This window comes from Hipposideros armiger, unplaced genomic scaffold (genome assembly GCF_001890085.2).
Source record: "Hipposideros armiger isolate ML-2016 unplaced genomic scaffold, ASM189008v1 scaffold_237, whole genome shotgun sequence".
Taxonomy (NCBI): Eukaryota; Metazoa; Chordata; class Mammalia; order Chiroptera; family Hipposideridae; genus Hipposideros; species Hipposideros armiger.
Window position 1 is genome coordinate 2,179,217 of NW_017731587.1, and position 22,110 is coordinate 2,201,326.

At 36.1% G+C, this 22,110-nt stretch overlaps 1 pseudogene; it reads left to right on the forward strand.

Annotated features, from left to right (window-relative positions):
• LOC109389532 (dynamin-1-like protein pseudogene) overlaps nt 1-21,898 on the forward strand; it is a 95,418-nt pseudogene extending 73,520 nt beyond the window's left edge.
• Nucleotides 21,899-22,110: the final 212 nt, after the last annotated feature.

Genomic DNA, 22,110 nt, shown 5'->3' on the forward strand with positions numbered 1-22,110 from the left:
GCAGTGGATGGGGGGTGGGGGGTTGTTACTTTGTGAGGGTGAAAAGGGTAACTATTGCATTGTTCTGTACACCTGAAACTAACAATAAATAAATAAATAAATAAATAAATAAATAAATAAAAAGAAAATGTGGTATATATACACACACACACACACACACACAGTAACTACTGTCTATCTAATCTATCTATCAATCTATCTACATAATACACACACACAGGAATATTATATAGCCTTTAAAAAGGGAAATCCTGCCAAATGGAATGATATGAATAAACCTTGAAGACATTATGCTAAGTGAGATAAGCCCATCACAGAAGGACAGATTCTGCATGATTCCACTTATACAATGTATATAAAATAGTCAAAGTTATAGAAGCAGAGAGCAGTGGTTTCTAGGGGCTACGGGAAAGGAAGATAAGGAGTTGGTAATCAGTGTCTTTGGAAAATGAATAAGTTCTACAGACCTCCTGTACAACACTGCCTGGAGTTAATACTGCATTGTGCACTTAACAGTTTGTTAAGAGGATAGTTGCATGTTAAATGTTTCTGTGTGTGTGTATATGTGTGTGTGTGTCTATCTACAAAAAATGTATACAAGTGGACGCTTTGGTCAGTGTTGCTCAGGCAGTGGTTTGCCGTAATCAGAAGTGTCTGGATGCTGATGCTAACCACTTCAAGCACCTCTTGTAATTTGTAATTGCAGAAGTCAAGCGTGACTTGTATTCATCATTTGCTATCGGTATATGCATATATTGAGTATTACAATTTTAATACAGCTTTCCTTAAAATGTGTATACATTTTTTGGCACCCTCTGTATATTTACTATTCAGTATGCCAGTAATGCCCGCATTTAGCCCCCATTTAGAGAAGATGCTTATCAATTCTGACAGAACCTTTTTTTTTTTTTTTAACATTATTTTAGCATGGCCTGCTATAGCTCCTTGCTTGAGGATGTGGGGATCCTTGTCATCATAGCATTGTTCTTGGCCTTTGGGCCAAGCTAGAATTGAGGAAGTTTCCAGTTTTAATATTGGGTCATATGTAACTACTGCATTACACTTTCAGGATTCACAGTCTAGTTTGGGGAATGCTGGAGGCAAAGGAATGAAGACTGACTGACTGTTAAACAGTAACTGCAGGTGGTCCATACTTTGCATGGTATTGCATTGACTGAAACCAGTGCAGATCAGAATCAGAGGAGCTGATAGCTTGCCTTACCCAGTAACTGAGTTACCACATAGCAATGCAAAGATAGGACATGGTTCTTATGTTTACCAGTTTCAGTTAAGGCCCTCCTGTGCACAGTGAACAGTGTCTGCATTTTCTGTCTGGGTGGCTTCACACTTCTTTGTTCTAGTTTCAAGGGTCTTAGCTTTCTTTGCACTTTGGAATTCTTCCCTGACTATGTGGCTCCGTTGAATGCTTTCAGTTATATTTGGGAGGAATAACAAATGAAAAATGTGTTTCAGAAATATTAAGGAAAGGAGAGATCTGAATATGAAATATTCTAAAATAATGTTAATCAAAGCACATGATAAATTTTGAAGCTTGGTTTTGGTTGATATTGGGGGGAACTTGATCAAATGACTAGAAGAAAACAAGACTGTCTATATAACATATACTGACTATGGGACAGTCTTTCACTGACTAAAATCTCCAGGTTGGAAGACTCTTGCATTATGCCACAGTCTTAGTTAGTTTAGGAGAACAGCATCCAGGCGCTGTATGTTCCAATTTCAGTCATTTTCATTTTCTGTCATTTAATAGTACTTTGAGAATGTGATATTAATATTGCAAGCATTGATTATATCAGAATCTGGGTAGCATCAATTCAGATGGAACTGCCCAGAAGAAAAATAGAGAAATCTTATATCCTACTGCTATTCTTAGTTACCATTATAATCTTCATTTATCATTTCTATAACAGAAGAAATAGGAAATGAATTCAAAATTTACTTCTTGTGATTTAGAACTTGGTAAACTTTTTTTCTCAAAGAAAATATCAAAACAAAGGAAATTTGTCTATATATCCCTTACATTAAAATTAGAATACTTCCTGAGAATTTTGCACATCTGATTTTAGATAGTGCTACTAATTGCTGTTTTCTCAAGTTTTCATCTTTTCCCCCAGTTCTATCTGATTCCTCCATGGCTATTATTCCCAAAATTAAAGTATGAGCATGAAATACTTAATATTTAGGTGAAAAATCCCATGGCATATTTCTCTGAAAGTTTGAACTCAATGAGTTGAAAATATTTTATCTGCTTTCTTACCAGCTGCTCATAATTACCTTAAATCTACTTATGTTAATTGGCCTAATACCTAAAATCGAATAATATAGAAATATAGTTAGATAAATATTTATTAGAATTATCTACTTAATATGCATATATATTTTAATAAACTATTTGCTCTGTTTTTATTTTCTGTTCACGAGCAATTCTTTCTTGCAGTTATTTATGAATCAAAATGACAGATGGCTTTAATGTACTATATTCAGTGGAATTGCAGATAATAACAGTTGGAAAAAGACATATTTTATTCTTTCCTCTAAAAACCAAACAACACCTCAGATAGGATAATCTCCAGTTTTTCTTTCTTTTTTTTTTTTAACCAAGTAAATATTTTAGGCAGTCATTTACTGAAGTAAAAATAAAACCTGGTTTTTAAAAAGGGTAGAGTATTGTACTTTTTCCTAGTTATTTTGTGTGTGTGTGTGTGTCAGATAGGGGATGATGAAGTATCACATCTTTAGAGGATTAATTGTAAATTAAGGCCCCATTAACTGAACCTCACACTCTCACATAGCAAAGGCTGATAAATAAATCTCCCATAAATTATGTGTATCTAGGATTATAACATTGATATTCTCTTTTAAATGTTGGATGCTTCCTTTCTGTTGCTCTAGTTCATTTCAAATAGGCTTAAAGCTATCCACCATGGTACATAAACATGTGATGTCAGATACATACTGAAAGAGGAATAAATTGTATATATATTCATAGTATGAGTTTTATCCAAAAATAGTTCTCACAGCAAAAATTTGCTCAATTTTAGTCAGAAAGATAAAAGTATTTTAAAATCACAGGGAAAAATTTACAACCAATGTCATAGAAAGGCATGAAAATTATAGGGCTACTTGAGGAGGTAAAATACAAAACAGCATCTCTTATCCTTCAGGGAAAACACATTATAGAAATCTAATGGAGATTTATACATAAAATTAATCTATATCTGGGTCTTATATACATGTGTTGGAATGCATATCTGTTTCAACACCTATTATTATGTAATTTGTGTTCATAGCCTATCTTTATTTTATACATATGTAATCTAATTTGTGCCTATGCATGATTCTATGGATAATAAATAGCTAATATTAATATTAATTGAACATTTACTATAAGCTATCAATAAGTAACTTCTCATGAACTATTTTAATTAATATTATAAGATCCTCCTGTGATAGGTACTAGGGCATAGATTGACTTATGTGAGGAACATAAAGCAGTTGACCCAAGGTCACAGAGTTGGAAGGTAGAGAAGCCAGGCTTAAAGCTGTTCTCTTGATCACTACGATATTTTTCTTGCATGTGTGTTGCATCCTGCAGGCTTGAGGTAGAATTGAAGGCCTGCTAGCCACCCCTCAGGCAGGGTCTCCTGGGGCAGTACTTCTGTTAAATATATATTCCATCCAGAATTTCAATTTCTGAGGTAAACATAATCAGCTTCTCAATGGCTGGTTTATGCTAACAAACCAATATATAACCATGATGCAAATCTGTTACTATATAGGATAATGCACATTTCAAAGTGCTCCCAAGTACTGATGTCAGCCAATCAGCTTCGTCCTTTCCCTGCACAAGGAGTTCATGAGATGCTAAATTCAACATTAATTTAATTTCTTGAACATTTATTTGTCAGTATTTGTGTAACTTCTGAGGATCCAGTGATGATAAATGCAGTATTGAGCTGTTTAGCCCTTAAATCACTGGGAAAGACAGATGAGTTAAAGGAGAGCTATGAAATGATGTAGTCATGAAAGTGTTAAGTGTCCGATGCTGTGGAAGTAACAGTAGAACCATTACCCTAGCCTGCGGGACTCCAGGAAGTCTCCTGAGAGGAGGTAACGGCCTGGGCTATCTCTTGAAGGGTGAGTAAGGTTTATCCATCTGGGAAGGGTGACTTTCTAGGCAGAAGGATCTGCGGTGCAGAAGCATAGATGCAAGAAAACACTTAACACAAAAAGAAAGTACAGGGTTCATTATGATAGGAGTATAAGGTTTCTTTTGAGGAAGTGGTGAAGGCTGAAATGAGAGAAGTCATCCAGAACTACTACATAATGAAAGACCTCATGCATAAAGATCCTTGGTATTTTTTCTTCTTAAGAAAATGGGAACCTTATAAAGAATTTTGAGTATAGGAGTGACCTATACGTATTTACTTTTGAAACACATCATTCCGGAGCAGTGGTTCTCAAACATTAGCCTGCATCAGACTCACCTGGAGGACTTGTTAAACACACAGTTTCTGATTCAGTAGGACTTGGGTAAGGCCCAAGAAAATGCACTTCTAAGTTCCCAGGTCACTCTGATGTCATTGGCCCCCAGGCTGCACTTTGAGAACTATATCTCTTGTGAGGGTGAGAGTGTAAAAACATACCTTAGAAATAACTCACAAAAGACATTATTTTGGAGAAAGCCAGAGATGGGGAAAAATAAAATGAGGCTTTGAACTAAGGTAGTGAATACAGTGGTTATTGAAAGAAGGGGGTAGACTGGGCTGAGCAGATATTTAGAAGGAAGAATTGGCTGTCTTGATGTGTGGATACCAGATTGAGAGAAGACTCTGTTGACCTACCGAAATCTAGATTGGGTGACTGACTGTTTATTGGAAATACCAACAGAGATAAGTGCTGGGGGAAGAAATTGGATGGGAGGCAGCTGGCCAAAGTCGTGGCAGAAGAGGAGACAAGATGATGTCTGATTTGGACATACGGAGTTTGAAATAACAAGAATGCATCAATGTGTAAAATTTGGCAGAGAGGAGCTGAACGAGACTGAGTCAGGAGTTAGCAAAAGGCCCCCTTTATCACCTCAGCCATATGGAAGGGAATAGACAAGATAAAAGCAGTTCCAAAATTTCATAAGAAAAGTGCTCCAAAGATAGCACTCCATGGAAAAGATAAGAACCTTAAAACTCTTGGGCACTTTCTTGGGCGCAATACCCTGTTCCATGCAACACTGGCACAATTGTGTCTTTGATACACATTGAGTTTCCTGTTTAGGTCTGAGTTTGAGAGTTTTTTGAAATTGTAAATATATCTCAAAAATCTTTGGAATTTACTTTTTTGGTAAATCCAGAGCATTGACCCTCATATCTGTAGGTCAAACAAGGGTATTTTTTTTTCTATCAGAAAAATTCTGATTGCAATTTCATTCATTCCTTCTATAAATATTGAATGAGTATGTTTTCTCTCAAGTCACTGTGTGGTGTGCCAAGAAATCCTCCCCCTTTTTTTCATACCTCAACTTATTCAAGAGAACACAGTTAAAAATAATTGCCTGTAGAGTCAGCCTGTCTAGATTTGAAAACCTATTATCTATGTGATGTCTGTCAGATCATTTAAACTTGGGAAGTCTCAGTGTCATCATCTTGAAAATGGTGGAAATAATAATAGGTAAAAGAGCTAGAGTGCTATTTAATAAGGTATTAGAGTTCTTAGCATGGTGCTTGATACAGTAAATGCTCAATAAATGTTAATTATTAGGGTACCCAATTAAATTCCTAGGATAGCTTACCCAGTATTCATTCCAGAATAAAATACAATTCTGACAATCTGAAATACTCAAAATTATTACACCCTATAAAATTTACCCCTAGAATCCCTGTTATAATTTTAATGCTTCATTTCTCAGGAGTCTTCCTCATGTTGTTTGACAGATTGATGTACTCATAGACAGAAAGATCCTTAAGGTCAGAGTATCTCGTAGACTCTGGATTTCCATGCAGCATTTTTGGTGTGGCACCTGGAGCTTATTATGTGTACACTCTATGCTGACTAAATTGTATTTCCCATTCTGTCTGCCTGCTAGACTTTGAACCCTTCCAAAGCTGTGACCTTGACATATCCATCATCATGTTCTCTGTATCCAACAGGCTGCCTCAGTCGCAACAGAGGCTCAGTCATTATTTTTTGAAGGAATTTATTATGTGGCTCGAGGAAAATTCAGATTTGGGTGGATTATGCTCCCAAAGTAAAAGTATAGTTATTTTTCATTTTTAAAAAATGTTAAAGAGCGATTACTGAGGGCTCCTTCTGGCTTCCATAGGAAAGATTTATAACATTGGTTGTGTGTGTTCTCTGCTTCTTCTCTGCCTCCCAGAAAATTTCCTCTGTAATGTTGCCAAGGAAACACTAACAGCTTAAGTAGGGTAGAGGAGGAAGATGCCTCGTTAACAAACTCAGCTTTATTATTTGGATGCTTGCCTCAAGGAACTGGTGATGAGGGATTGTTTCTATTAAGCATTATGTGAAAAGCTGAATGACTTTTTTTTTTAATTTTGTCTTCTGTCTTACTCATCCCCAGTGCTGTGAACCTACAAACTATGAGATGTTACATAAATATAAACTATTGATTTTTAGTGTAATGTATTTGAGCTGTTTATTAATATTAAGCACATATGTTAGACAAAGTTTCCAAGCACTGATTTATTCATTCTATAATGATTAAGGTATTGTGTTTGTAATCCGAAGTATTGGCAGTATTTCGCCAGAAGATAAATTTAACGTATTGTTTATTGCCTATAAATTTTTTGCCTATTGTTTAATGATTTTGTATATTTTCCTTATGAACTAGAAACCCTGGGATATATAGACATTTACTGTGTCAAGATGAGATAATACAGAGTTGAGTGCATTTTGCTTTAGGAGCATGTCTCACTAATGATGTGTAATAGAACAGAAAGGACACTGGGCTTGGGGTTATAGCACTTTTCTTGTTTCTTTTTTTTTTTTTTTTTCTTGAAGCACTTTTCGATTTCAAAGCAGCTTTCCAGCATTCACCAGCTGTGTGATCTTGGACAAGTCATCCCTTAGTTTGTTCATTCAGGCATTGCATAAAGATTCGTGTAGCCACTGTTGCCTTGAGCCAGGCTTTCAAAGTGCTACATTTGTACAAAAATGAGAAATACCTTATCATGTACATACTCTGAGCCTCAGCTTTTTTATGTATAAAAATGGCTTTATGTGCTTTATGTATTCAGTCAGTCAGTCATCCGTTCAACAAGTATTTATTGAGCCTCCCCTGTGTTGCAAGCATTCTAGAGGCTGAGGAGGAGTGTTCAACCCTTACCGGACTCTTGACAACAGTATTTTCACCTTTCTTCTTGGGCTGAAGGATGGGATGACTTCCACCTGTTGCTAGGCCCTGTGCTTCACCATGCCTGTGGCTCCATTAAATCTTCCCTACGTCTACAAAGTATCCTTTCATTATCCTTTATAGTGTTTCTGAGTTTGCCATTGGTTTCTGGGTATAAACTTTACTGATTAAGACAGTTACTTAGGAAAAGTCTGAGATTTTGATATTTAAAATGAGATCTGAATGAAGTGAGTTAAGTAGGAGGATATCTAGGGAATGACATCCTAAGCAGCAGCAAACTCAGGTGCAAAGGCCCTGAGACAGGAGTGATATTTGGGCTGTTTTAGAAACAGCAATGGGGCCAATGTGACTGACTGGGTGGCAGGAGAGAGAGGGACAATGGCAAAAAATGGAATCAGTGTTAGGGCCAAAGCCAGATCACCACAGGGCTTTGCATGACAGAGTAGCAAGTTTGCATTTCATTCTAAGGATAATGGGAGGCCATTGGAAGGTTTGGGTCAGGGGAGTAATCTGATGTAACCTGAATGGATAGTTCTTATTCTTGTGTGGGGAATACATGGGGATGGAGAGATAAGACAGACATAAGGCCAACAGTTAGGAAGCAAGCTATCTCTCTAGTCCTAGGGAGCAATATTGTTGATATGGTCCAATGGGTTAGAATGATAGGAATGTAGGTGGTGAGGAATAGTCAAATTTGAGCCATATTTTAAACATGAAATTGGCAGAATTTGCTGATGGATTTGGACCTGAGAATCTGGGTGAGTAGTGATGTCAAGATGGAGAGCAGTAGAGCAGGAACCTAATTTGGAGGAAGGGTTCAGGTGGAAATCAAGTTTGATTTTGCATTATTAACTTTTAGATGACTATAATACTTCCAAGTGGAGATTGGAGTAGACAGAGTGAATCTCAGAGGATGAGTTAAGGCTGATGTTATAAATTCAGAATTAATCAGAATACATGGTACTTCAAGCCATGGTACTAAATAAAATCATACAGAAGGTGAAACTCAATGGAAACAGAGAAAAAAAAAAGTAGCATTTCAAGGAGGATGGTGTGTCCGCTGTGTCAAATGTGGCTTAGAGATCAAGAACAATGATGGTGGAACATTGACGATTGACTCAGCCGGCTGGATCTCATTGGCAACCTTGATAAGAGCAGCTGCAGTGATGTAGTGGGGACAAAAACCTGCATCATGAGATAATAGGAGATGAGGGATATTTTGAGGAATTTTTCTATAAAAGGGATGAGAAAAATGCATGATTTTGATATTTTGAATATATGATTGTGCAAACTTCCCTACAAACATAAAATATCTCAATTGGGTCTTTTAAAGACCTTGAAACAAATTTTAAATATAATCATTCAATAAAAACAGTTGATATTTTACTATTTTATGTTGATTTCACTGTGCTGATACATTTTTGATAGATTGTTTAAGGCCCTAAAATGTACTCTATATTGAAATATACTCACTTTCCCCATATCGTTTCTAAAATAGTTTCGTTATAAATATGCATAAATCAAATTTTAAAACACACACAGCTGGTAATAACATTGTAATGCTTTAAATATTTTCATATTATATAAAGTGACTTTTTTGGAAGAGAAATACTTGAAAACTCGATATTAACTTTGAATGTAACTATCAGGTTTTAAACGTGCTGGGTCTCATGGCACCTGCATCATTAGATTCAATGAACTATTTAGAATTTCATTTTCTTTTTTTTTAATGTATTTGACGCCCAAACTACTTTCACATCTTTTTCTTGACCATAACTGGCTGATCCTATTCTTCAGGGATAAAAATAAGGATCCAGCGATAGCCCTGAAGGGACCCTAAAATCCCAGAGTCCTCCCATTTCCCACCTCCACACAGAGGAAGCAGGGCTTACACCTGAACGTAATGATGTGCTCTGAAAACCACATGATTAATCCCTATAGCTCCATCATTCAAATTGTTAAGGGGAAAATACGTCAACTCTTGGAGCCTGGGACCATGGGGAAAGTGGGTGCAGCTGGGAAACCCACAGCATTGGTGCAGCACAACATGTTAATTTTAAACCTGTGCCCACGCTCCAGGATGCCCTCCAGTCTCAGGGTACTTAGAGCTGGGACACTGATTGCCTCATTCCAACAGCAGGTCAAACTTCCCAAGCTGTAAGACTTCAGATTCAGGGATCATCCTTTGATGACCAGCTTTCCTTCCCAGAGACAGAGCTTCCCAATATTAAAAGAAACTGACTACAGAGCTTGCATCAAAGACTGGCTAATAATCACACTTAGGTATTTGACACCTTGGAGAAGGAAGTGAAGCTTTCACTACCTGAAATTTCTTTTCAAGAAATAAACATGATTATATAATTAATAGATGCTAGTTTTTTGTTTGTTTGTTTGCTTTTTCTGTGTAGATGACAACAGCCCACATAAATGTCATCTCTTAATGCTGGTATTAGGCGGCAAGCAGCCCCTGAGCAGCAGCATACAGGCAGGTGCCAGGATGGCTTGCCACACTTTTATGGATTTGACTGCAAAGGAGACAATGAGTCCAGATGGATTTAAAGACTTCATTATGTACACAGCATGAACAAGGTCACTGTGGTGTCAGAATTCCACGTCCCTGGAAGGGTCAGGACTAGGGTGAGACAAGTAAGGTAATTTGGGCACAAAGTTTAAGGAGTCACTCATTTCCAGGATTGTATAACTGCCAGCCCTGTTCTTGCAAGACTCTTAAGAATGAGGTTGCTAGGGCACAGCATTTAAGGAGGCACTTAGTCTCAGGGTCCTGCAAGTGCAGGGTCAGCATTTGTATGACCCTTAGAATGAGTGCCTCCTTAAATTTTGTACCCTCAGCACAACACTTGCTTCACTCTAGTCCTGGCCTTGGTCCCTCTTTCTACTGGGCAACTCTGAATTCGATGTGTCAGATGATAAACAATAAGAGTGGTGGGCTGCTCTGGTGGCAGCAGCCATTTCTGTATTGCAGCTAAGCAGTTTTATAGCCTGAGGTGTAACTAGGCTGGGGAGAATGAGATAGAAAGTACCATGCCTCATTGGTGCCAGGGAGGAGAATGATAAACAACCATGTGGAAGTTCTTCATAAGACTGCCTACCTTGTCATGTTCTTGGGAGGCTCACAGGACATTCCCCCAAGACTTAGGCCAGCCTATGGGTTAGCCTTGCCTAATGGTCTGTGGGGATGTGTGCAAGGTCACCAGAATGCCAGGGCAAAGCTGTTCCTTTACAACTAGTATTATAAGCATAGGCTTGGAGCCATACAAATGTTTTGTAATCCCACTTCTTAATAGCTATGTGATATGAGGTGTGTTATGTAAACTCTTAACCTGTGAAGTGAAAAAAGAGGTAACTAACTTATAAGGCTGCTAGAAGTACGGAATAAAGCTGTTCATAATGTGTATAAAGCATTTAGAGAGTGCCTGGCATGTAGTAGATGTTTGGTAAGTAGTAGCTATTTTCTTAGCTATTAAATTTAAATGAACGGAGTTTGTTTTGATTTTTTTTAATCACACATTACATTATTTTTTGTAGTTTAAAAACTTTCTAGGATATCAATGTATTTACTTTTTCATGTCTCCTTTTGTTGTTTTCTATATAAAAAGACATTTAAATAGCAAGATAGACACATTTGTCAAAGATTTCAGTTATATTTTGCAGATAAAATATTTATTAACCATAAAAAATATTGACTTGCTGTTAATTCTATTTAGAATTTCTCAAAGGATTTATTTCACCTATTAATTTTACCACATAAATACATTCATGTACACTTATGCTCATTATTCATACCTCAAAATTTTCTTTTTGCATCAAGTGAGAGGTAAACCATGTTTAACTTGGGTGTCTGTCCAAGTAGGACACTCTTTTTAAACTTATGCTTAAAATAGAACATAAGCGCAAAGAATTGTTTTTCAATTAAACGAATAAATGGAACAAAAGTGTACATTTGTACTCTGTTTAGAGCCATGAGTTCATAATTTGCTTTAATTCAGCGTGTTAAAAACCATAAATATCAATGCCATTTCCATTCACCTTCTAAATTCTACTTTTGTTTTATTTTTCTCAAGACCATGAATATTGTGAAAAGTTTAAAATTTTAGAAATCTGAAAGTTGGCCCAACTTATCTATGATAGCAAGAAGTCTTCATGAGAGAACTTTCAACAATTTGACAAAATGCATCAACTAAATTACTAAAATGCTTTTTATCTGAATCAATTTCTCTATTATCTCTCTGGTCACGCCATCAGAAAATCTATTGTTAATATAATTTGTATGCTTTTTTTGAAGAACTGAAGGTTTTAACTCAAAATGTACTTAACATCACTTTCTTTTATTTTAAATGTACTTGGAAGAAATCTCCCATATGAATATAACTGTTTTTATCATGGTCATAACAGGAGGCTGGGCTATGTGTTTCATTTTCTGTTAATATAATGTTTTAGCCATTTTACTATGAAATTTTCATTTCATAAAATTCTAAAACAATTTATTAATTTATATTTTACCTTTGGATTGAAAAGGAATGTTAGTTTTGACAACTTAGAAATATGTTTTATGCTTTACTTTTATTATATAAGGACATAATTTACTCAGATGACAATAGGAATATTAACATGTAAGAGCAAATAATTTAGGTGATTTGGTTGTCTATGGTATGCATACTGTTGGAATAAAGAATTTCAACAGGATGGAGAGAGAGGGCCTTTTAAAAATAGACTTAGCAATGCAGACATATTAATTAGGATCTTTTAGTTGCTAAGAGCCAGAAACTATCTTGAAATTGAAGGCAGGGAGAACATCTAATTTCAAACATTGCCCAAATGAGAGAATCAAGTACTTAGACTCTATCATTTTATCTTCCGGAATCTAAATTGCCTTAATTCTCTGTCAGGCGCCTGCAACATTTGAAGCGATTCTTATAAGCCATTTTTGGAGATAGAATGGGGGAAGAGAAGAAGTTTCTCGTTTTTGAGATATCTGGGAAAAGATACAGTAAATGCAATTGAGTCCCAAGTAAAGTAGTAGGATAAATCTTCTTAATGATATCAAGGTGTTGGCTGTTTCTCTTATCTTAAGTATCTAATTTTCTTTTTCGTCTATCTTTACTCAATTACCTTTCATATTTGACTTTTTAGTGCAACTGTATCTCACCAGGTTCCTTATCCCTATACTTACAGTGAGATGCAAACAGATAAGAAGTGACCAGGGTCACAAGAAAGAAACTTTTTTAGTAAAAAGTGTTACTCTCCAATGTAGCTTCAAACTCCTACCCAGCAGCCTTTGAGCAAACAGATTTGTTTTAGCTTTTTTTTTTTTTATCATTTGGGGGGTGTGGGAGGGTGATTTAAAAATCAAAGCAATTGCAAACCTTAAAATCCTGCGAGATTTTACTTAAAAACCTGGAATTCTAGCTTCTTTTGAAAAAGTCATGATTGGTAACCTTGGAACCAAAGCCCTACAACCGATCAGGCTGAGCTGTAAACAGGGCACATGCTCTCCAGTTTGTCACAGCATCACCCATTTCTCTACGATCCCTTTGACAATTATAATCATTACTCAGGTATGATCTTCTGTGGTTACTGACAGGATTAGAAATTGACCCTTGTAAAAGAATGGCTAATCTATCCTTATCTGTTTGTATTTTCATCTTCTATGTATAGTAACAGAGTGGACCATAGATAATTGAAAATTGTGTAGGTTCAGCATTTTCTATGGGATTAATATTCTTGCACATATTATGTTAAATTGCAGTTTCATTAAGTTTTCCTTATTTTCTGCCCTCACTTCAGCTTCTTAGAGAACAAAAACATCTGCTCTCCCACCTAGAGCCATTTTCTTTGCAGATTTCAAGAATAATTCATCTGTTTATATATTTTTATTTTTATATATTGTACTGAGTTAGAGAAGATATCTAAATTTTTAGGTATAGGCTAGTTTTATAGAATTTGTATAGCAAGATTTTTAAAAACAAAGCAAAACCAACGTAGCTAAGTGCCCTAAGTTTGTAGCTGAAAGAAAATATTACACTGTGGGACTGGGAAATTCTCCATGCCATTGAGTAGCATTTTACAATCAACACCTCTCCCCTTTTCAGGATATCGAATCCCTAACAGGAGGTCTGACTGGTTCTAAGGGGGCTGATCCACCGGTAAGTTAGCTTCTTCATTAAATTTAACTGTTGACGAATTGAATTATGTACATACCGGATCATCAGATAGTTTCTTGTATACAATTTGTCATTTAGGTAGCTTTTTTGAAATATTATAACTATTGCGGTAACTAATACAAAAGTGTGAACGTGCTTTGTGGGGTCATTTGGTGTTTTAAAAAGTTTTAATAACTCATGAAATTCATCCCCATATAGTGACTCCAAATATAAAATAAAGGCTTTCTTAGAATATGCAGATACTCTTATGTCCTGCAAATGGGCTACACCAAAAGTTCAAACCTTTGGGAATTGAGAGTTTACTATTCTAAATATGAGTATATGATTTGGGTTGCAATACACTTTCTAGTTACTGATAAAAATTATTTTAAAAGCCTTTTAATCAACAGTGTTTGATTCTTGACATTGCTGTTTCTTTCGTACTTTACTCAGAAAGCTTCTAGAAAATTAGAGAAAGTGTTCTAAAGGATTACCATTTTTAAGCAATAAGAAGCAATTGATAGACTAGAATTAGAACATTTTGGTCCTTTCTGTGATGTCTGATTTCAGGAAACATTGGTTAAAATAATATTCCTGTGATTTCATGTTTGAAGTACAAACATAAATTCGTGCTCTATATCTAAAGTACTAGGGTTTAATTTATTTCAACAAGTAGTCAATGCATTAATTTCTATCACTGCTTGCTTTTTACTTGGCACTGTGTGGTTTAAAGGGGAGCACATAGAACCCAATGGTATCAATTTCTGGCTATACTTCATCTAGGCATCAGGTTAAGTACATTATTACATTAAAACACCAGTGAGGTATTAAAAAGACAACTTCCAACTGTAGCTCTTTGTCGCCCGTCTCCCTCTCTTGTGTCTCATGGTGTTATCTAACTTTCATAAAATTGCTGCCAAAGTAGGGCAAACAACATATTTTACTCCTTTACCTTCCTTTTATTTTCATTTTCTGAGTTTATGCAGGAATAAAAGAAAAAGTCTTGTCTTCAGATAGTTGCTTATATTTAGTCCCTGAACCTATTATGTTGTAGTATAAGAAAAGATGGAATGTAAGTCTGTCCAGGAAGTACCTTGTGATAGGATTTCTGGCCAGCCCTGTAAGTGGTACAGGTGACTAGTTATTTGATGTAATTTCACTGAGTTGCCTGTACAATGTTTGTATTGGGGTCGTCGGAAAAGTCATGACGCATTTTTGCATTGAAAAACATAGAAAAATACGTCATGACTTTCCCAACAACCCAATACATAACATCCAACTTTTATTAGAAAAGTAAATCTGTTCCCTTCAAAGTAACTCCCTCACCTGTTCACTGATTCCTGAAAGAATTCTAGGATTAGATATCAGTTGGTTTTAAAAGGATTTGTCTCTGAGCACCTCTCTTCTACAAGTGGTGATAAAATTCTTATCATTGTTTACATGTTAAAATAATTTAGTTTACCATACCCTTTTGAGAAAGCATCTTTCCAAATATGAAAGATCAAACGTAGTTCTTGAAAGAGGTCCCCTGCAGGGGATAAAGGTGTCCCAGATAGGAAAAATGGTGTCCTGAAGTGAAACTTAGTCAACTTCATTCTTGTTAGCTAAAAGTGAGGTGTGTATGTGTATGTGTGTGTGTGTGTGTGTGTGTGTGTGTGTATATATATATATATATATATATATATATATATATATATATATATATGTATATTTTTTTTCTTTCGACATCATTTATAATTTTGTGAAGATAGAGATTCTCTCTTGGCCATGTTCTGCCATAATGATGTATATTTTATGCTGCCACTTAAATTTCCTGAAACTTAATGATTGTGCTTACTTTTGAACTTTTTGTTGAGTGGAAAGCATCATGCAAATTTCAGAGTCCATAAAAATTTAGGAAATTGTGGGGGAGTGGTAAAAGCACACATAAATTTAGTGTCTGCCATTGTTAAAGAGCAATCTAGAGCATATTACCAGGAGCTATGCAATAGAATCATTTGTGGTCCTCTCTAAAGCTTCTACAAAGTAGTCTTAGTCTTAAGTATGAAAGTGAAATGGTAATAGTGTCCTAGGGTTACTTCAGTTATTTAAAAATAAAGCTTTGAATGAAGCTATTGTTTTTGCCCCTGAGTTAGAAAACTGAAAGTCAGATTGAATTATACATAACCTAAATCCATTTGAAGTTTTATGTTATTTTTTCTTTCTTGAAAAAATGACTTGAAATAGATCATCTAAGTAATATTATCCATTATCCACTTCTAAAGTTGTGTCTTTTGTATAAATATTTACAGTGTATTTCTAAACGCTTTTTGTGATGAAATTTTCATTGGTAAGAAATTCACAGTCCCATAATTTTCACTCATTGAACAAAATATGTAAACTGCTGAATGAATAGTCTCTTTTAAGGATGTATAGCTGTGGACTCATTTCTTTACCAGTATAATAGGAATCTCAGATACACTTTTACATGTAAATAATGTATTAAAAAATTTTCTGTAAGTAGATATAAATATTATCCTGAAGCACTAGAAAAAGGTGAATTTTGCACTTTTTCAAATAGCAAGCTTGTATAAACTTTGTATCAAATTTTGCAAATGCCATTATAAATGAATTTGCATATCTGGTAAGAATAAGTTTGAGGAACTCCAGGAATATAGTTTGCATTAATATTTTTAACAATAAATGCTAAGTAGGTATTTTAATAATTCAAGTAGTCTCAGTTTTAATGCTAATAATGAAAGAATCACTAACTCATGATTTTCAGGGTCAATTCAAGAAGTTTTATAATGGCTTCCTCCTGAAAAGCTTTCAAGAAGCTTGTTTTTTAATTCAGAACCTGAAAATTAGTTGCTGCAGCAAATAAAACTTGCAGATTTTTGTACATCATGTAGCTATCATAGAAAATAAGTTCTTCTATCTGTGAGAAAAATATTATCTGTTAAAAGTTAACTTAGAATTGCCTTTGAAAAATTATATCAGATATTCCACATTCGTCATATGTTTTCCATTCACAGAAATTGGATCACAGGTTAACCTCTAGTGTAACAACATAGCATATCCTTACATGTAAAAGTAAAAGGAAAGAACATAGATAATGAAAATCTAAAGGATAAAGTATTATTAAGTGGTGCTTTTTAAAATAAACCATTTTGCCACAGTGTTTTAAATTTTAAAACAATATTAAAATGTGAAAAACATATGAACTGTAAGGTATTGGGGGTGTCCTAGGTGATCAAACTGTCATTCAGCCTTTAGGAAGGCCAGGGTAAGGTCTAAGCAAGTCAGCTTCAGATAGTCAAGAGGATTTCGGATTCTGAAAACCTAGGGTACAAAGTATAAACACTCTTATTCAGCTGTACCAGCTGTGCCTGGTACCTGGAGGTCTGTGGATATCAGGTCTATGTGGAACCATTAGAGTGACAGATTGTTGTCTTTTCTTGAACCAGTGAGCCAGTGACATAGAGGTATTGGCCAACCCCTCACAGGAGCCAGGATTTGTCCCAGACTGTGGACTACAGGTGGGATTTAGTAGCTCAGCTTGGCCACAAATGTTTAGTGATACAGACTTAAGCAGACTAGCATACACAATGAGGGGAGTTTCTCTTTTTAATGTAGTTTAAGAACTGTGCTGCTTATTAAGTGGCTACTTTTTTACTATTTTTGATTCATTTTAAGGGTTAATATAGACAAAATCTAATTAGGAGTAATGTGGGCCAAAACCTAGACTACATGAAACATATTCCTAAACACATTGATCAAATGTGGAAGTGTGATATTTCAGAGTGCTATTATTGGGGCTTGCATTCAATTCACCTTACTGCCTCATCCAGAACTTAGAGCAAAAAGGCCACTAGGGGTATTCAGTTCTTTCCTTGTTTTTCTTTCTGTTTGTTATTTTGGAGTAATAAGATCTATAAATTTGCTTTCTACACAAGCTAGTACTTTTAATTGTTCTAAGTTCCTTTATCCAAATGCTAATGGTTCTCTTTATTTCTAGAGTGTGATTAAAAAGTGAATCCCTATTTAATTCCTATCCTTGAGCTTGATGTGCACAGTGTCCTGAACATTCTTTAGCTGTATTAATTTTTTCCCACTGAGGAGCTAGAATCATACATTTCATATTTTGTACTTTCTGTTCTCATGTTAATGGTCTTCCTGATGGTTCTTAGCCATTTGAGTAAACACTCCACAGAACTGAAAACCAATTTAATTTCCTGAGGGTGCTGTTTCAACCAGGTTATATATTTTAAATTATAGATGATCTTAGAATTTAAAAGTCTCCAAAACTGATTTTACTTTGATTATTCAAAAATAGCCAATGTTCTACTCATTTACTTCAAAAGATAAGGAAATAAAAAATGTGAATCTAAATCATGATCTAATTTAATTTATTTCAACCTAAATGTTATATTGCTATATTGCTCACTTTCATTCTCATCTTCTTTTTTAGTCAGAATTCAGTGTATCTTTGAGTGTCCATTATGTTCTAGACATTTGGTTAGGTTTTGGAGATATAATGATAAACAATACACTTTCTCATTTCAGAGTTTACAGTACAGTGAAGTAGACAGGTTGGTAAAAACCAATTACAATATATGGTAAGCACAGGATGTGCTGAAAGTGAGAGGATTATGTAATCCAGTTGGTGGGATTAAAAAGGGACTGGAGAATCAAGGAAGGTAAATAAAAGGAAATAACTTGATAATTGTAGCATGAATTGAAGTTTGCCAACTGAAGAAGGTGGAGCAAGGTATTGTAAGCAGAGGAAATAATATCTACTTAGGTTTCAAAAAAGGAGAAAATAGTGTGGCTAGAGTATGAAATGAACTAGAGGATAGGAAGTAGTGATGAGATAGATGGTGAAGTTTGTCAGGGCAAAAAATAAGACATTTCATGGAAGGAAATTCTTATACTAAGGATCATGAGGACCCACTACAGTGTTTAAACAGGAGAGGCATTTCATCAGCTCTTTCCTTTAGAAACATTTTCTTGGTTCTGGTTTGAGAGTGATTTAGAGAAAAAGATAAAGCAAAGATACCAATAAAAAGGCCTTGCAATCATCCAAAGCATGATGATGAAAATAATAATGGTAACTTTTTTTTTTTGGTCTATCTCACTGTATTATAAAATGAATTGAAGGTAATGTCACAGGAGAAAGTCAACATTCTATTTTGAGTAAAACACTAAATTATTAATATGAGCCTATAGAGTGACAGTGAGAATGGAGAGGAATGGACTGATTCATGAGATATTAAGGACGTAGTGAATACACAAGAACTGGTCGTTGTTTGGAGGGAGGAGAATGAGACTTATTGAGAAGTCAAGGCTGACTTTTGAACTTTCTGGTTTGGCATTTGAGGAGTTGGAGTTACCATACATAGAGATAAGAGTCCCATGAGATAGAGAATTTTTGGAAGGGAGGTAAAGAGTTCAGTTTTGGACACATTAAACGGAGCTGAAGGAGTTGGGAATCTATAAACAATTTTGGAATTTAAAGGTGAGATCTTGTTTATAGCTATTGATTTAGATATGTAGAATAGTTAATTGAAGCTATTGGAGTTGATGAAGTCATTCCCCTACCCCCCCCCACCCCCACCCGCCCCAAAATGTATTCTGAGTGAGAAAATACTAGAATTCAGAAGATAAGAGAGTTCCTTCCTGAGGAAGAAAAGCATTAAATAAAGATCAGAAGAAAGGGAAAGATAGGAGAAAATGTATGCCTCCTAAAAAGATAAAATAAAGATGGATACAAGGAAGGGATACGAGGAAGATGTGGAATCATGAACGCTAAGATCAAGAGAGGGTGGCAAAAGTGTTTATTAGCAGTTTTATGGTATTGAGAGTTTAATAACAAAGTACCCATTGAAATTTAGCAAGAAGAAGATGAAAGATGATCTAGTTGAGAGTAATGAATAATTTTAGTGGAGTAATTCAGGTAGAATCAAGTTTCCAGGGCCTGAAAGATTAAATGGAAGATAAGAATTGGATTTAGTGGCTACAGAAAACAGTTTCCGAGAGCTTAATTATGCAAGAAGCAGTAAGGGGGTTCCAATGGTTGCTGGCTCCCGAGGGGACAGGAGGAAGGAGGTTGCTTCTGGGCCCCGGCCCCATTCATAGCCACGGCCTGTGGCATGGGGGTCCCATGTTTTCAGAATCGTGGAGGCACTAATTCCTGTTCTCAACAAGCTCCAGGACATCTTCATCAAGGTGGGTGCTGCCATCATCCAGCTGCCTCAGGTGGTGGTGGTGGAAACACAGCGCAGTGGACAGAGCTCAGGGCTAGAAAGCCTAGTGGAGAAGACCTGCTTCCTAGAGGCACTGGTATTGCCACCTGGAGACCGCTCATTCGGCAGCTAGTCCATGTTTTACCTGAAGATAAATGAAAAATAACAAAAGAAAATGGTGCTAAAGCAGAAATGGAGTAAATTTCTTCACAGCAGACATAAGCTTTACATGGATTTTGATGAAATTTGACAAGAAATTGAAAATAAAAGAGAAAGGATTTCAGGAAATAATAAGGGAGTAAGCCTTGAATCGATTCATTGTAAGATTTTTTTTTTACCCAGCCTTGTCAGTCTGATGTTTGTGGATTTGCCAGGAATGACCAAGGTGCCTGTAGCCAATTGACTTAAGTGTATTGAGCTTCAAATCAGAGAGCTCATTCTTTGGTTCATCAGTAATCTAAATTCTCTTATCCTTCCTGTCACTGCTACTAATACAGATATGGCAACATCAGAGCCACTTAAAATTTCCAGAGAGGCAGACCCAGATAGCTGAAGAACCCTAGCTGCGGTTACTGAACTTCATCTTTTGGACTGGGTACTGAAGCCACGGATGTATTAATGGGAAAGGTTACACCAGTCAAACTTGGAATAATTGGAGTAGTTAACAGCAGCCAGCCAGATATTAACAATAAGAAGAGTGTGACTGATTCAATCCCTGATGAATATGCTTTATTCCCCAACAATATATTTATTACTCAACTCTGGCTGAGAGAAATGGAACAAAGTATCTCGCTAGGACTCTAAACAGATTTCTGGTGTATCACATCTGAGATTGCTTACCAGAGTTGAAAACAAGTATAAATGTTCTAGCTGCTCAATATCAGTGTCTTCTAAACAGTTATGGTGAACCTGTGGATAATAACAGTACTGCTTTACTCCAGCTTATTACCAAATTTGCCACAGAATATTATAGTATTATTAAAGGAACTGCAAAATATACTGAAACTTCAGACCTATGTGGTGGTGCTAGAATCTGTTATATTTTCCATGAGACTTTTGGGCGAACCTTAGAATCTGTTGATCCACTAGGTGGCTTTTAACACTATTGACATTTTGACTGCCATTAGTAATGCTACTCGCCCTCATTCAGCTTTGTTTCATTTGAGTGACTGGTAAGCAGATCAAATGTCTGGAAGAGCCCAGCCTCCATTGCATGAAACTGGTTCATGAGGGAATGCAGTGTACTATATTAATTACAGCACACAAGAGTTCTTGTGGCTTCTTAAACTTCATGATGCCACAGTTGAATTAGTGATTTTTCTTCTTTGTAAACAGCTGCCAGTTGCAAATGAAATGGTCCACAATGTAGTGGCAATTGAATTTGCTTATATCAACACAAAACATCCAGACTTGGCTGTGCTTATGGGCTAATGAGCAATAATATGGAGGAACAAAGGAGCAACAGACTAACAAGAGAATTGCCTTCAGCTGTATTAGAAGACAAGTCTTCTAACGTTCCAAGTGCTTTGGCACCTGCCTTCTAGGAGACAGACCTTTCCTGCTGCTTCCCCTGAGGCTGAGGGCAAGTTACTTCAGAGCAGCAGAAGGGAAACAAAAAATGTCGCATCTGGTGGTGGTGGTGGGGCTGGCGATGCTATTCACGTACTAACAACAGGCAGTTAGACAGAAATGCTGAAAATGTCAAAAGCTGAAGAGTTATTAGCTGAGGAAAAATCAAAACCAATTGCAGTGATGCCAGGCAGTCCACAAAAAGGCCGTGCTGAGAATCGGCTGGATGTGCCGGTTCCTGTTGGATGAAAACTATCTGCTCGTGAACAGCGAGAGTGTGAGGTTATTGAAGGGCTCATCAAATCATATTTTCTTATTGTCAGAAAGAATATTCAAGGCAGTGTACCAAAGACAGCAATGCATTTTTTGGTTAATCATGTGAAAGATGCTCTTCAAAGCGAGTGAGGAGGACAGCTGCATAAATCATCCTTATTGGACCATCTTCTGACTGAATCTGAGGACATGGCACAGCGTAGGAATGAAGTGGCTGACATGTGAAAGGTATTCCTGGAGCAGGTCAAGTTACTGGTGAAATTGGAGAGACTCATCTTTGGTAAAGAGAGCTATATAAAACTGAGATTTTGTTGACTCAAAACTTGCTAGTTACTGCCTTCTTGAGTAGAATTTTATTTATGAACTCCTGTGTGTGAATCTGTTCATGTGAAGACTGGCTATCAACTGAAAATTGTACTCTGTGCAACGATAATACCAACATGGGCCAGTGAAGCGACATTCTCCACTACTGGACTGAAGAACAAAAGGACAGCAA